Here is a 16,939-nt window from a genome sequence, read left to right as displayed (position 1 = left end):
CAGCAGTTGAGTCCCATAGTGCTCTGAGCCATTTGAACCATTTGAACAACTGTCCGCAATTTATTTGGATAACTTTCTGAACAACTCGAGCGAATGATTTGGCCATCCAGATCGCCCGACATGAATCCCATCGAACATTTATGGGACATAATCGAGAGCTGAGTTCGTGCACAAGATACGAAACTGGCAACGCTTTCGCAATTATGGACGGCTCTAAAGGCAGGAAAACTCACTATTTGTACAGGGGATCTCTCAGCGACTTGTCGAATCCATGTGACGTCGAAATGGCTCTGAGCACTATGGGACTCAACTGCTGAGGTCATTAGTCCCCTAGAACTTAGAACTAGTTAAACCTAACTAACCTAAGGACATCACAAACATCCATGCCCGAGGCAGGATTCGAACCTGCGACCGTAGCGGTCTTGCGGTTCCAGACTGCAGCGCCTTTAACCGCACGGCCACTTCGGCCAGCTAGTGACGTCGAGTTGCTGCAGTCCACGGGGCAGGAGCTGGTCCGGCACGATAGGTGGTCCATTGATAGTGACCGGGCCAAGTATCTCACGAAATAAGCGTCAAACGAAAAAACTACAAAGAACGAAACTCGTCTAGCTTGAAGAGGGAAACCAGATGGCGTTGCCATACATCAAACGGATATCAACTGAGTTTTTTTTAAATAGGAACCCCCATTTTTTATTACATACTGTGAAGTACGTAAAGCAATATGAATGTCTTAGTTGGACCACTTTTTTCGCTTTGTGATAGATGGCACTGTAATAGTCACAAACATATGGCTCACAAGTTTAGACGAACAGTTGGTAACAGGTAGGTTTTTTAAATTAAAATACAGAATGTAGGAATGTCTGAACATTTTATTTCGGTTGTTCCAATGTGATACATGTACCCTTCTGAACTTATCATTTCTGAGAACGCATGCTGTTACAGCGTGATTACCTGTAATATCACATTAATGCAATAAATGCTCAAAATCATGTCCGTCAACCTCAACGCATTCGGCAATACGTGTAACGACATTCCTCTCAACAGCGAGTAGTTCTCCTTCCGTAATGTTCGCACATGCACTGACAATGCGCTGACGCATGTTGTCAGGCGTTGTCGGTGGATCACGATAGCAAATATCCTTCAACTTTCCCCACAGAAAGAAATCCGGGGACATCAGATCCGGTGAACGTATGGGCCATGGTACGGTGCTTCGACGACCAATCCACCTGTCATGAAATATGCTATTCAATACCGCTTCAACCGCATGCGAGTTATGTGCCGGATCTCGTTCATGTTGGAAGTACATCGCCATTCTGTCACGCAGTGAAACATCTTGTAGTAACATCGATAGAACTTTACGAAGGAAATCAGCATACATTGCACCATTTAGATTGCCATCGCTAAAATGGGGGCCAATTATCCTTCCTCCCATAATGCCGCACCATACATTAACCCGTCATGGTCGCTGATGTTCCACTTGTCGCAGCCATCGTGGATTTTCCGTTGCCCAATAGTGCATATTATGCCGGTTTACGTTACCGCTGTTGGCGAATGACGCTTCGTCACTAAATAGAATGCGTGCAAAAAATCTGTCATCGTTCCGTAATTTCTCTTGTGCCGAGTGGCGGAACTGTACACGACGTTCAAAGTCGTCGCCATGCAATTCCTGGTGCATAGAAATATGGTACTGGTGCAATCGATGTTGATGTAGCATTCTCAACACCAAAGTTTCTGAGATTCCGGATTCTCGCGCAATTTCTCTGCCTGATGTGCGGATTAGCCGCGGCAGCAGCTAAAACACCTACTTGGGCATCATCATTTGTTGCAGGTCGTGGATGAGGTTTCACATATGGCTGAACACTTCCTGTTTCCTTAAATAACGTAACTATCCGGCGAACGGTCCGGACACTTAGATGATGTCGTCCAGGATACCGAGCAGCATACATATCACACGCCCGTTGTGCATTTTGATCACAATAGGCATACATGAACACGATATCGACCTTTTCCGCAATTGGTAAACGGTCCATTTTAACACGGATAATGTGTCACGAAGCAAATACCGTTACGTGGTACTACGTACTTATGGTATACGTTTGTGACTATTACAGCGCCATCTATCACAAAGCGAAAAAAGTGGTCCAGCTAAAACATTCGTATTTCTTTACGTACTAGACGAATATGTAATAAAAATGGGGGTTCCTATTTTTAGAAAACGCAGTTGATATCCGTTTGACTTATGACAGCACCATCTAGTCGGCCAACCATAGCGCCATCTGCTTTCCCCCTTCAAGGTAGACGAGTTTCGTTTTTTGAGGTTTCTTCGTTTGATGCTTATTTCGTGAGATATTAGGCCCGGTCACTATCAATGGACCACCCTGTACACTAAAATGCACAACATATTACTGTAATTGGTCTGTCTCCTTGGGCCACCATGTTTAAATCTGTATGTCAGCTCGTTTTAAGTATTCCACGAACAAATTATACTTGTCTACATCGAACTTGTAGATTAAGGAGGTAACAACTGTAGGTAGAGGAAAAACCCTTACAACCTATATTCCGTACAGTACTGTCTTATGCTTCAGGGTCATATGATTCAGATCGGCCACGCGAGCTTAATGCTGGTCTTACCATCCAGAAAAGGGAACTTCTACTTGATGTCAATGCGCGGCGTAACATTCGTGTCCCACCTTCGTACGAATGACGGTGGTCATATGACGTTTACGTAACTTCACGTAGTGGAATCACGGTCGGGAGAGACGTCCGATTGTATGGCCGCTAGGTGTCTGCCCTTATATTGCTCAGACACGTGGCATTTAGTTTTCCTGTCATTGTAAAGAGCCTTTTTGATCATAGGTTTGAAATCAGTGTGAGGGATTTGTGGCCGACGAAAAAAAAAATGGTTCAAATGGCTCTGAGCACTATGGGACTTAGCATCTGTGGTCATCAGTCCCCTAGAACTTAGAACTAATTAAACCTAACTAACCTAAGGACATCACACACATCCATGCCCGAGGCAGGATTCGAACCTGCGACCGTAGCAGTCGCGCGGTTCCGGACTGAGCGCCTAGAACCGCTAGACCACCGCTGCCGACCTGGCCGACGAAATTATACCTCAGTAAAACTCCTCATTTCCAGCTAGTCGACTATTTCTTCATGTAGTATCCCATTGTGTCGTTCTACACATAATAAACAAAGTCTGTCAGTTTTCCTTGCTTCTAAGATGGTCTCCAATATATATGGTGTTAGTGGTATAGCTACAGATATTGCGATCATTGGAACATTAACATGTACTCATTTCTGTGTGTCAGTCGATTTTTTCTCTGTATATAACAGTCTTCGCACAAACACATCAGATGATTAATTACTGCATAGTCGTAACTGTGCCACTAAGTGGACTACGACTGTCATTACAGAGAATCCGTTTTGCGCCCAAACCTGCTGTTGTCCAGGAGAAAACAAACATTAATGGCTTGCTTTTGTCAAGTGTACATGGAGGTACTAACCAACCTAAAATCAGACTTATCTTAATACGTATAATTATTAGTCTGCAAACGAAGTAAATGCTGATGTAATGTTGTTGAGTGTACTCTCATCTGACACCAATAAAAATATCTGCTCTTATACTCCTCACACCTTGTATGTTTCTTCGTTTGCGTGTCGAATTTTTTATTTTGTAATTTCTGCCGTAGTGTTTTGGGAGTATGTGAGTGCTATTGTTTTGGTCTTCAGTCCGAAGACTGTTTGATGCAGCTCTTCATGCTGCTCTGTCCTGTGCAAGCCTCTTCATCTACATCCTTCTGAATCTGCTTACTGGTTTCATCTCTTGGTCTTCCTCTACGGTTTTTAACGCCCAAACTTCCCTCCAGTACTAAATTGGTGATCCCTTGATGCCTCAGAACGTGTCCTATTAACCGATCCTTTCTTCTAGTCAGATTGTGCGACAACTTTTTCTTCTCCCCACTGATATTTAGTAACTCCCCATTAGTTACGTGATCTACCCATCTAATCTTCAGCATTCTTCTGTAGCACCACATTTCAAAAGCTTATATTCTCTTCTTGTCCAAGCTGTTTATCGCGCATATTTCACTTCCATACTTAGCTACACTGCATGTAAATACTTTCAGACAGGACGTCCTGACACTAAAATCTATACTCGATGTTAATAAATTTCTCTTCTTCAGAAACGCTTTTCTTGCCATTGCTTGTCTGCATTTTGTATCCTCCATACTTCGACCATCAGCAGCTATTTTGCTTCCAAAACTCATCTACTACTTTAAGTGTCTCATTTCCTAATCTAATTCCCTCAGCATAATCTGATTCAATTCGATTACATTCCATTATCCTCGTTTTGCTTTTGTTGTTGTTCATGTTACATCCTCCTTTCAAGACACTATCCATTCCGTTCAGCTGCTCTTCGAAGTCATTTGCTGTCTGTGACAGAATTACAATGTCGTCGGCAAACTCCAAGGTTTTTATTTCTCCTCCATGGATTTTAATTCCTACTTTAAATTTTTCTTTTATTTCCTTGACTGCTTGCTCAATATATAGATTGAATAACATGAGAGATAGGCAACAATACTGTCTCACTCCATTCTGAACCACCGCTTCCGTTTCGTGCCCCTCGACACTTGTAACTGCCATCTGGTTTCTGTACAAATTCTAAATAGCCTTTCGCTCCCTGTATTTTACCCCCTGTACCATTCAGTTTGAAAGAGTACTGCAGTCAACATTGTCAAATGCTTTCTCTAAATCTACAAATGCTATAAATGTTGGTTTGCCTTTCCTTACCTATCTTCTATAAGAAGTTGTGCGATCAGCGATTTCCGTTCAGCAGTATCGCAGAATATTCGAGCGCCTTCTGCGGACATGCCGAACGCTGCCTATCGAGTTTCGGTACCTCGTGTAAGGCCTGCTACCACGCTTGTACTGCGGTACTGTGTTCTTACATTTCTCCTGAATGCAAACTGATCTTCTTCGAGGTTGGCTTCTACCAGGTTTTCCATTCTTCTATGAGTATAATAGTTAATAATAACGTATGACTTGAAGGCCTGGTGCAAGTCTTTAGATTTGACCCCACTTTGGCAGCTTGCGTGTCCTTGAGCATACGGCACCCGGTGTTTCCTGGCTATCACCAGTCAAGTACCAACCGCGCTGTACGTTGCGTAACTTCAGTGGTAGGGCAAGAACAGGTCTATCGAGCAGGGCAGGGCAGTTGTCCTTGATTATCAGTATGAGCTCAGATGTCTGTATTCCATAATAAACCGGTTCCCACATTGCCAATAGTTCCGTTGTAGTGATAGAAGTTACAGGTGGAAGTGCAATCTTTTGACAGGTGCCGTTAGAGGGGCTGATGAAGGCATAGCGCCCTCACTCTTCAGTGGTTCAGAAGACGTAAGCAGGAGCAACTGCGCTATAAGAATGCCCTGCTGGCCCATTTCCACGATGACAAAACTTTATTTACAGTGAATCTCGCTCTTACTTGGCGATATTTATAAACAGGAAACGTCGTGCAAAGAGCTTCAAGGGAGGATAGAGCAATTTAAAAGCTGAACAACATTGGTGTTTGTCTGAACTGCGAAGCTAGGAATACACGTTTTCCATCACAGTGTTTTTTCTCAGACACACGTCTGCTCCGCTTTGCTTTAATGTTTTCGCGTCAGCCGAACCGCAGGATACCGTGTCACCGAAGCCGTAAGCGTCCGGACTGCAGGATGGTGGAACGTTCAGAAGCTGTTGTCATCGTCCAACTTCACTAGAAAGGGTGAGCCAGCCGAGGAGCGACCTGCTCGGCGGCCTGTCGCGAACTGTGGCGTCGCGGAAGCCGAAACGAAAAATTTCCATTCAGCAGTATCGCAGAATAATCGAGCGCCTTCTGCGGACATGCCGAACGCTGCCTATCGAGTTCCGGTACCTCGTGTAAGGCCTGCTACCACGCTTGTCGAAGAGCGATGCTTTGCGCAGTTGCGACACCTGCTATCCTATCGGCTAAGCGATAGCAGTTCAATCGTGAACAACTTGTCATCTAAGCTGTACCTCGTGTCGCGAATAAATTGCAGTAGGCTACAGATCAAGTTGCCGTTGTGATACGGAGAGCTATGGTATTATAACATAGCGGTGGAAGTTGGCGCTGGATGGGTTAATGTCTTTTGGAGGCCCGGATAGCTTCCACACACAGCAGGGTTGTGGATCAGAAGAAGAGCTGCGTGGTATGTTATAAGAGGTAAGATTCCACAACCGAGAGACTGCGTGACAGGACGAAGGGTGGAAGCGATACAGATTAATACGAGTTTTCCCAGAGGCTGGCGTAACGTCCCACTATCGTATATAACCGACAGCTTAACCGGTAATGGGGATTCCGTTTGAACTCCACCTCCGACGTCGCCTCTGAGCTCCTTTGTCCTCGGGCTGGTACGTTTGCCTGGAGGAGCTAGTTTTGCGCTCAGACGGTACTTCTGCCCTCTGGCGGTACTTCTGCCCTCGGGCAGTACTTTTAGCGGTACTTTGGGCCTCAGCCAGTACTTTTGCCCTTGCGCCGGTACTTTGCCCTCGGGCCTGTACTTTTGCCCTAGGGCCCGTACCTTTGCCTCGAGGCGGTACTTTTCCCTCAGGCGGTACTTTTGCCCTCAGGCGGTACTTTTGCCCTCGGGCCGGTACTTTTGCCCTCGGGCAGGTACTTTTGCCCTAGGGCCCGTACTTTTGCCCTAGGGCCCGTACTTTTGCCTCGAGGCGGTACTTTTGCCCTCGGGCGGTACTTTTGCCCTCGGGCAGGTACTTTTGCCCTCGGGCAGGTACTTTTGCCCTAGGGCCCGTACTTTTGCCCTAGGGCCCGTACTTTTGCCTCGAGGCGGTACTTTTGCCCTCGGGCGGTACTTTTGCCCTCGGGCAGGTACTTTTGCCCTCGGGCAGGTACTTTTGCCCTAGGGCCCGTACTTTTGCCCTAGGGCCCGTACTTTTGCCTCGAGGCGGTACTTTTGCCCTCGGGCGGTACTTTTGCCCTCGGGCAGGTACTTTTGCCCTCGGGCAGGTACTTTTGCCCTAGGGCCCGTACTTTTGCCCTAGGGCCCGTACTTTTGCCTCGAGGCGGTACTTTTGCCCTCGGGCGGTACTTTTGCCCTCGGGCTGGTACTTTTGGGCAACGACTTTGCCGCAGTGGATACACTGGTTCCTGTGAGATCACCGAAGTTAAGCGCTGTCTGGCATGGCCGGCACTTGGATGGGTGACCATCCAGCCGCCATGCGCTGTTGCCATTTTTCGGGATACACTCAGCCTCGTGATGCCAATTGGGTAGCTACTCGACCGGATAGTAGCGGCTCCGGTCAAAGAAAACCATCATAACGACCGGGAGAGCGGTGTTCTTACCACATGCCCCTCCTATCCGCATCCTCAGCTGAGGATGTCACGGCGGTCGGATGGCCCCGATGGGCCACTTGTGGCCTGAAGACGAGTGCCGGCTCTTTTGCCCTCGGGCGGTACTTATAATTTCGCGGCATCTACTCGCACAAGGTAACGGCGCCTTTCTACGTTTTCTCAGTTTCTCAGTTATATTCTCAATAGCTTACACTACATCATAATCCTTCCTTTTGACTTCCTTTCCAGAGAACCCCAGAGAACTATAACTTGGAAGAGCCCACACTCTACTTCTCGAAACTTAACATCGAGGTTCCTCATTCCTTATCCGCTCAGCCCGAAGTTTAGACGAACTGTCTTCTTAGACGAGGAAGGGGAAAGAAGTTTAGACGAGGCGGACGTCGGAGGCGGACGTCGGGAGGCAAGGCGAGCAGAAGACAGGAGAGAGTAAGGGGGTCCGCCAGTCAAGCGACGGCTTCGAAGAGCACGGGCGAGAGTGCACGCTCCACCAAAGAAGGGGAGCGCACTACCGGACCGAGCCAGTAGCAGCACTCGGCCACGAGATAGCGACGCACCGCAGCGGAAGGTGGGAAAGAGATTCTTCAGAAAAACATGGCCTAACGAGCAGCAGGCATCTGGTAGACAGGGAGCATCCTCGGCACCGCAAAGACAGTATTTTAGTTTGAGTGATGCAATGAAATTGTACCAACATTCTTTTGATGACGATAAGGTGCAACCCAATGACTTTCTTGACAACGGCGATAGGCTTTCGACCCTCTTAGTATCGTCCATTAACAGAAATTCTTTTTCCGGAGCTGTATATGTGAACAATCTTTATGGCTGTCTGTTTTGGCTTATAAACATGAAATACACTGGTGTCAACTAAAGGGGTGTTTAACACATAACTCAACATATTTTCAGCAATAAATACATCTGCCACAATTACCTTCATTGACTAATACCTTTTTTTCAGTAAGTGCTACTAGGTATTGCTCATCTTTAATCTCCTCTTTAATTAGTTCCAGATATTTAACTATTCATATAGCAACATTTTGGAACACATTTTGCATTCACATATTATGCGTTACCTAGACGAGAACGGTCTATTGACGCATAGCTGACACGGATACACAAAACATCGTTCTTGTGAAACACAACTAGCTCTTTACTCACAGGAAGTGTTGAGTGCTATCGACAAGGGATTTGAAATTGATTCCGTATTCCTAGATTTCTAGAAGACTTTTGACACTGTACTACACAAACGGCTTGTAGTGAAATTGTGTGCGTATGGAGCATCGTCTATGTGACTGGATTCGTGATTTTCTGTCAGAAAGGTCAGAGTCCGCAGTAATTGACGGAAGGTCATCGAGTAAAACACAGAAATGATTTCTGGCGTTCCCCACGATAGTGTTATAGGCCATCTGCTGTTACTTATCCATATAAACGATTTAGGAAACAATCTGAGCAGCCGTCTTGTTTGCACATGATGCTGTCGTTTATCGACTAGTGAAGTCATCAGGAGATGAAAATAATATGCAAAACTATTTGGAAAAGGTATCTGTATAGTACAAAAATTCGCAATTGACCCTAAATAACGAAAAGTCTAGAGTCATCCACATGAGTGCTAAAAGGAATCGTTGAACTCACACGATAAATCAGTCAAATCTAAAGGCCGTCAGTTCAACTAAATACCTAGGAATTACAATTACGAACAACTTAAATTGAAGGCAACACAAAGAAAAGGTTGTGGGGAAGGCAAACCAAAGACTGCATTTTATTGGCAGGACACTTAGAAAATGTAACAGATCTACTAAAGAGACTCCTACACTACGCTTGTCCGTCCTCTTTTAGAATCATGCTGCGCGGTGTGGGATCCTTACCAGGTAGGATTGACGGAGTACATCGAGAAAGTTCAAGGAAGGGCAGCACGTTTTGTACTATCGCGATATTGGGGAGAGAATGTCACTGAAGTCATACAGGATTTGGGGTGGACATCATTAAAACCAAGACGTTTTTTCTTGCGGCAGAATCTCCTCACGAAATTGCAATCACCAAGTTTCCCCTCCGAATCCGAAAACATTTTTCTGACGCAGACCTACATAGGGATAAACGATAATCATAAGAAAATAGGGAAAATCAGAGCTCGCACGGAAAGAAGTACGTGTTCGTTTTCTCTGCGCGGTGTACGAGATCGGAATAATGTAGAATTATTCTGAAGGTGGTCCGATAAATCCTCTGCAGGCCCATAAATGTGATATGCAGAGTCTCCATGTAGAAGTAGATAAATTAAGGGCAATTCCAGATATCCACTTGGCATCTACTATTGCTGTGATTAATAAGTCATACTCTCGTTCAAGTTCACTAAATACAGACATTAACTGTATAAGTTGCTCATTTAGAGTAAGTGGATACCAGCCATTCGCAGCTGTCAATTAGTGGTATTTTTATGTTGTGCAACGTGTTGTTTTCACTTCGGCATCCCTTCTGTAATGATCTTTTCGTTTCTTGCAAGTGAACTAATCGTGTGATTAAAACGGTGTAAAGTGGCCTTGTCGATCGTTACCTCTTATTTTGATAATGTTAATAATTCTTTAGGCTCCCTTTCCAGGATGTTGATCCTATTCTTAAAACAGGAACGTTACCTTTATCCAGAGCCCTAAATAATACCTTGCTTATTTCTCCAACAAAGTTTACAACTCCGCGCTTTCGAAATTTGTGTTCATGTCGAGCTAATTACCCAATTAGGGCTTTTGAGTTTTCTGTCTTACGTACCTGACAATTTAATATTTGTTTTCCACTAGTACGTTTGAAGATGCTCATATTAAGTTGCAATAATTTCTGATTAAAACAGGTGAATACAGGGTTATAAATACAGGGTTATAAATACAAAATCAAATAGGCGTAATGCAGGAGTAGGTTTAATAATGAATAAAAAAATAGGAGTACGGGTAAGCTACTACAAACAGCATTATTGTGGCCAAGATAGACACGAAGCCCACGCCTACTACAGTAGTACAAGTTTATATGCCAACTAGCACTGCAGATGACGAAGAAATTGATGAAATGTATGATGAAATAAAATAAATTATTCAGATAGTGAAAGGAGACGAAAAGGGAGAGAAGGAAACATAGTAGGTGAATATGGATTGGGGCTAAGAAATGAAAGAGGAAGCCGCCTGGTAGAATTTTGCGCAGAGCATAACTTAATCATAGCTAACACTTGGTTTAAGAATCATAAAAGAAGGTTGTATACATGGAAGAACCCTGGAGATACTAAAAGGTATCAGACAGATTATATAATGGTAAGACAGAGATTTAGGAACCAGGTTTTAAATTGTAAGACATTTCCAGGGGCAGATGTGGACTCTCACCACAATCTATTGGTTATGAACTGTAGATTAAAACTGAAAAAACTGCAAAAAGGTGTGAATTTAAGGAGATGGGACCTGGATAAACTGAAAGAACCAGAGGTTGTACAGAGTTTCAGGGAGAGCATAATGGAATAATTGACAGGAATGAGGGAAAGAAATACAGTAGAAGAAGAATGGGTAGCTTTGAGGGATGAAGCAGTGAAGGCAGCAGAGGATCAAATAGGTAAAAAGACGAGAGCTAGTAGAAACCCTTGGATAACAGAAGAAATATTGAATTTAATTGATGAAAGGAGAAAATATAAAAATGCAGTAAATGAAGCAGGCAAAAAGGAATACAAACGTCTCAAAAATGAGATTGACAGGAAGTGAAAATGGCTAAGCAGGGATGGCTAGAGGACAAATGTAAGGATGTAGAGGCTTATCTCACAAGGGGTAAGATAGATAATGCCTACAGGAAAATTACAGAGACCTTTGGAGAAAAAAGAACCACTTGTATGAATATCAAGAGCTTTGATGGAAATCCAGTTTTAAGCAATGAAGGGAAAGCAGAAAGGTGGAAGGAGTATATAGAGGGTCTATACAAGGGCGATGTACTTGAGGACAATATTATGGGAATGGAAGAGGATGTAGATGAAGATGAAATAGGAGATATGATACTGCGTGAAGAGTTTGGCAGAGCACTGAAAGACCTGAGTCGAAACAAGGCCCCGGGAGTAGACAACATTCCATTGGAACTACTGACGGCCTTGGGAGAGCCAGTCCTGACGAAACTCTATCATCTGGTGAGCAAGATGTATGAGACAGGTGAAATACCCTCAGACTTCAAGAAGAATATAATAATTCCAATCCCAAAGAAAGCAGGTGTTGACAGATGTGAAAATTACCAAACTATCAGTTTAATAAGTCACAGCTGCAAAATACTAACACGAATTCTTTACAGACGAATGGGAAAACTGATAGAAGCTGACCTCGGGGAAGATCAGTTTGGGTTCCGTAGAAATGTTGGAGCTCGTGAGGCAATACTGACCCTACGACTTATCTTAGAAAAATGATTAAGGTAAGGCAAACCTACGTTTCTAGCATTTGTAGACTTAGAGAAAGCTTTTGACAATGTTGATTGGAATACTCTCTTTCAAATTCTGAAAGTGGCAGGGGTAAAATACCGGGAGTGAAAGGCTATTTACAATTAGTACAGAAGTCAGATGGCAGTTATAAGAGTCGAGGGGTATGAAAGGGAAGCAGTGGTTGGGAAGGGAGTGAGACAGGGTTGTAGCCTATCCCCGATGTTATTCAATCTGTATATTGAGCAAGCAATAAAGGAAACAAAAGAAAAGTTCGGAGTAGGTATTAAAATCCATGGAGAAGAAATAAAAACTTTGAGGTTCACCGATGACATTGTAATTCTGTCAGAGACAGTAAAGGACTTGGAAGAGAAGTTGAACGGAATGGACAGCGTCTTGAAAGGAGGGCATAAGATGAACATCAACAAAAGCAAAATGAGGATAATGGAATGTAGTCGAATTAAGTCGGGTGATGCTGAGGGAATTAGATTAGGAAATGAGACACTTAAAGTAGTAAAGGAGTTTTGCTATTTGGGGAGCAAAATAACTGATGATGGTCGAATGTAGACTGGCAATGGCAAGGAAAGCGTTTCTGAAGAAGAAAAATTTGTTAACATCGAGTATATATTTAAATGTCACTAATTTAGTATTGGAGGGCAGCGTGAAGGGTAAAAATCGTAGAGGGAGACCAAGAGATGTATACACTAAACAGATTCAGAAGGATGTAGGCTGCAGTAGGTACTGGGAGATGAAGAAGCTTGCACAGGATAGAGTAGCATGGAGAGCTGCATCAAACCAGTCTCCGGACTGAAGACCACAACAACAACAACAATTTCTGATGCCAAAAATCTACAACTCTCGATGCTAAATTTTATGCTTCTAATAGACAAAAATAGCTTACAATTTTTCCGGCGACATTGTACAAGCTGACTGTATTTTTGTTATCATAATATAAATCTGGGGACGAATGGAATTTTGTCACTTGCAGGTCTTGCTGTAATTCCAAAAACCATCATGGACAATACATTCTTGCGTGTGTTGCCATCACCCTATAGTTCAAAAGAACGCCTTTAATATGTTACCATGTTATTTTAGGTATTCATTTCGTCTTAATTCTGCCAAGTGTTCGATAGGTTCGCTCTAATGCTCCATTTGCTTGTGGATGATGACTGGTGGTTTGAGTCTTGCTTGTGTGTAGTAATCCGCATACCCAAAATATGGCTTCACTCATAAAATTACTACCCATGTCGCATAGTAATATCCACGGTACGCTACAATATTATCTTCACTGCCGTACTCTAGCGACTGTTTCTGCATCTTGCTGTTCGATCGGTTCTGCTACTAAAAATTTGATTAAGACATCTTGAAAGGTAAGTGTATATTTATTACCTCGATCTGTTTGAGTTGATGGGCCTACAATATCCATGTCACGATGTTCGAATGTGTATTCCGGGGTTATGGTTACTTCCAAAGGCATCTGCATTCTATTCTATGTTATCTTATTCCTTTGACATCTTTCGCGTTTGTGAATATACAGCTCGACATCAGCTTTCATACCATATAACGTACAATACTTGTAGATCCGTTCATAGGTCCTACCTACGCCTTGGTGTCCGCCAATCGCTGAGTTATGATATTGTTTAAGAATTTTCAATTTGTCTTCCTCACTCGAACTATCTTCATACTGAATTATTGTCGCGTCATCCATATCTAAAGCCCTGGGAACAGCTATCACCGTCTCTTGATCATTCATGGGCGTGTACGACTTGACATTATCACTTGAATCATCCTCATTAACATTCTTCGCGGGCTCTTTCATATCATTATCTTCGGTCAGCCCAAGATACCATATTCTTGAGAGGGCTGTGAACAAGTTCTTTTTACCGCTTTTATAGATAATTTGGTAAACATATTCCTCCAATCTCAGCCATAACTTCAACAATTGGGATGATGGATTTGAGATGCTGCTGACCCACATTAGTTGCTTGTGATCCATATAAATTGTAAACTTTCACCTGAAGAAATAGGGTCGGAAATGTTTGACTGCCCAACAAATGGCCAACGTTTCCCTCTCTACGGTATTATAATTTCTCTCTGCTTTATTTATAGTTCGTGACGCATAGGCGATAGATACATCACTACTAAGTTTGCCCTAACCCAAAACGGCTCCAACAGGGCAGTGGCTCACATCATTTCTGACTATAAAGTCCCTACCAAAATCAGAGTATTGAAGTATTGCAGGATTCAACAAGTTTTCCTTCAGCTGTTGAAATGGCTCTTCTTGTTGTATTCCCCATGTATAGATTGCACCCCTTTTTCAACAGGTCGTATAATGGTTTTGCCATTTTACTGTCATTGCTTAAAAATTGACGATAATATCCACTTAAACTCAAGAAAACCTACAACTGTCTTGTAATCTTTCGTTGTGGATATTGCTGTATTTCCACTTTCTTTGGATCCGGCTTTAAGCAGTCACCAATAAGGACATGATCTAGAAAGTCAACTTCCTTACACAGGAATTCACATTTGTCGATTTGTAACTTTAAATTGTACTTTTGGAGTCCTCCTTCATCCTGCGGTTATGTTCTTCTAATGAAGGTCCAAAGGCAATGATGTCATCTAAAAGACAAACACGTTCTCACCTTGAAGTCTCATCAGGAAAGAAGACATTAATTTTTGAAAGGTGTTTCGGGCTGTCTTTAATCTCATAAACATTCTTTTGTACTCATAGTGCCTATATGGAATGCTAAAGGCTGTCTTTTCCTGGTCTTTTTCGTCCAATAAGACCTGGTGATAACCCTTAGTGAGATGAAGACCTAATATCTCATCTATTCTGGGCAAGAGATATAGATTAGTAGCTGCCAGATGCCTATAATCCTCTACTACATGTCACTTTTGCTTTCCACTGGCGTCCACTTTTTTCGGAATTAAAAGGAGAGGTGAGTTCCACGCACTGTAACTAGGTACCACAATAATATCTTGTAACACTATTTTCACCTTGCAAAATCTTTTTTTGTGCATGTGGTATTCTATACGGTCTTAAATTAATTACCTTTCCTTAAGCCTCTGAAATCAACGGAATTTCATGTCTGACGACGTGATATAAGTTTGGTTGTCTCCCTGCAGATGAAAGACTCCACTGTAAGATAGGCACAGTTCTAAAACGACTTTCCTCTCTTTATTATTCAAATGATCAACTCGAAGGCTATCTTTCAGTTTACTAGCTCTTAATTTCATTGTCTTACGGTCATTTCTTCCACTAATTGTAATTTTTCTAGTCCTAACTGAAGATAATCGATTTCAACCTTTTCTTCTGTAGCACTTAAAAAACGTACCATACACATACTGTCTATCACTGTGAGTAACGCTTAGGGTGTAAAAATACACCTAGTTTCAACCCTTATTTTGGAACTATCCTTTCTGATACATTCTTTAATCCAATTCGCACTTTTGCAACTTTTTCTTCCTGGGGCCGATACTTATCTCACAATTCTATTATACTTCTCTTCTGCTGGCGTGATTACCCTCGTAATGAACTCTTAAGACTGCGGCTCCGACTGCACTCAACTCGCCGGACAATTTCGTGCCCTTTACCACTTCTGAATAACTACGTTTACACCCTTTTGTGTATTCTACTCTTACTTCATCGGCTCCTACCATTTTGATTTACCCGCCTTGGCTCCTACAGAGTTTAAATTATCCTCATTGGCTGCTACCAGTCTTATATTGTCACATCTTGACTTTGACTTTATAGTGTCAATTACAGTAAACAACAACCACAACACTGTTGGTTCGTAGGTCTTGTTATCCTCTCATTAAAGTTTCTTTTTTGTATTGCCTATGCCGCCCTTGAAGTAGTCATTACTGCCTTCGACGTACCTTGATGTCATCAGACGGCCCCGATCATGGACGGATAAACACATTGCGGTGCTTCAATCGTTAAGACACCCATGCCACTCTTTCCGTTACCTAAATTGCTCCTTAATGTGTTCTTAACAACGTTCTCTAGAAGCGACTCATGTGCCATTTGCAAAAAAACTCATTTCCCACAAATGACGCCATTCCTCGAACGGTGATCTACAGGGTGAAGCGAAATTCGCGCACTAGGGCTTCGCAGCGCGACTCCTCACATGCCAGCTATAAAAAAATGTCTGTCACAAAACTTCGTCCGGCGAGTACATCAGGCAGAAAAAGAACGTTAAAGCGTAGCAATCTCGCAACACTGTAACCATATGTACGGTAATAACCTCCGTACATTTGGTGCTTACGTATTGTTAAAAAAAAAAGTGTGCAGGGGATAGAGTTTTGGGTTAGTACGCAGATGGTCGAGGGTTCGATCCTGGGTTGGGTGTGGTTTTTTTTTTTTTTTTTTTTTTTTTTTTTTTTTTTTTTTTTTTTTTTTTTTTTTTTTTTTTTTTGCTGGTTTCATTCTGACATTTCATACTTTAATAGACAAATAAGAAACTGGTGATCGCTCTTTTTTGGGAACCTTTCATTTTTACCAGTTCACCGTTCATTGTGCTTGGTACATGGTTCTTATGAAAAATTAAAAATTAGTAGCATAGGTGACTGAAGATGGAAGGCCCCAAGAGGTGGACTTACCTCCCCCCCCCCCCCCCCCCCTAGAGTACAGAGTTTTTATTCATAACAGAATTCTCACACACTTGTGATTTTCGTGATTCTGCAAAACATCTCGTTTGGCAGCTGTAGCGTTATGTGGCCCAAGTAAAACTGGCCGCGAGTACAGACTGTTCGCCAATTACGCACGATTTGTTGACCGCTACGAGCAGAATAGGTAAACATGTAATAATTAGGCAGTGAAAAAGAAAATGGCTCTGAGCGCGGTTCCAGGCGGTAGCGCCTACAACCGCTCGTCCACCCCGGCCGGCAATTATGCAGTGAAGAAATAACAAATAAGCTAACGCAAACAACTTCGAAAGTATAGATGGCGATTGGTAAGCGACAATGAGCAGTCTAGTACTCGCGGCCGATTTTTCGTGCGCCACCCTGTGCCACTGAAATAATATTGTAGGGGTTATCGTATTCTCTTTACAAAATGTGACACCGTACATTCGATTACGAAGCGCGGGCTTCATTCGGTTGTAAGTCGGTCTGCCTTCCACAGCAATGAACATGCTCTTTTACCTTGGATCAAA

Source organism: Schistocerca serialis, chromosome 5 (assembly GCF_023864345.2).
Source record: "Schistocerca serialis cubense isolate TAMUIC-IGC-003099 chromosome 5, iqSchSeri2.2, whole genome shotgun sequence".
Taxonomy (NCBI): Eukaryota; Metazoa; Arthropoda; class Insecta; order Orthoptera; family Acrididae; genus Schistocerca; species Schistocerca serialis.
The sequence above is the reverse complement of the archived record's forward strand: the minus strand, read 5'-3'. Positions refer to the sequence as shown.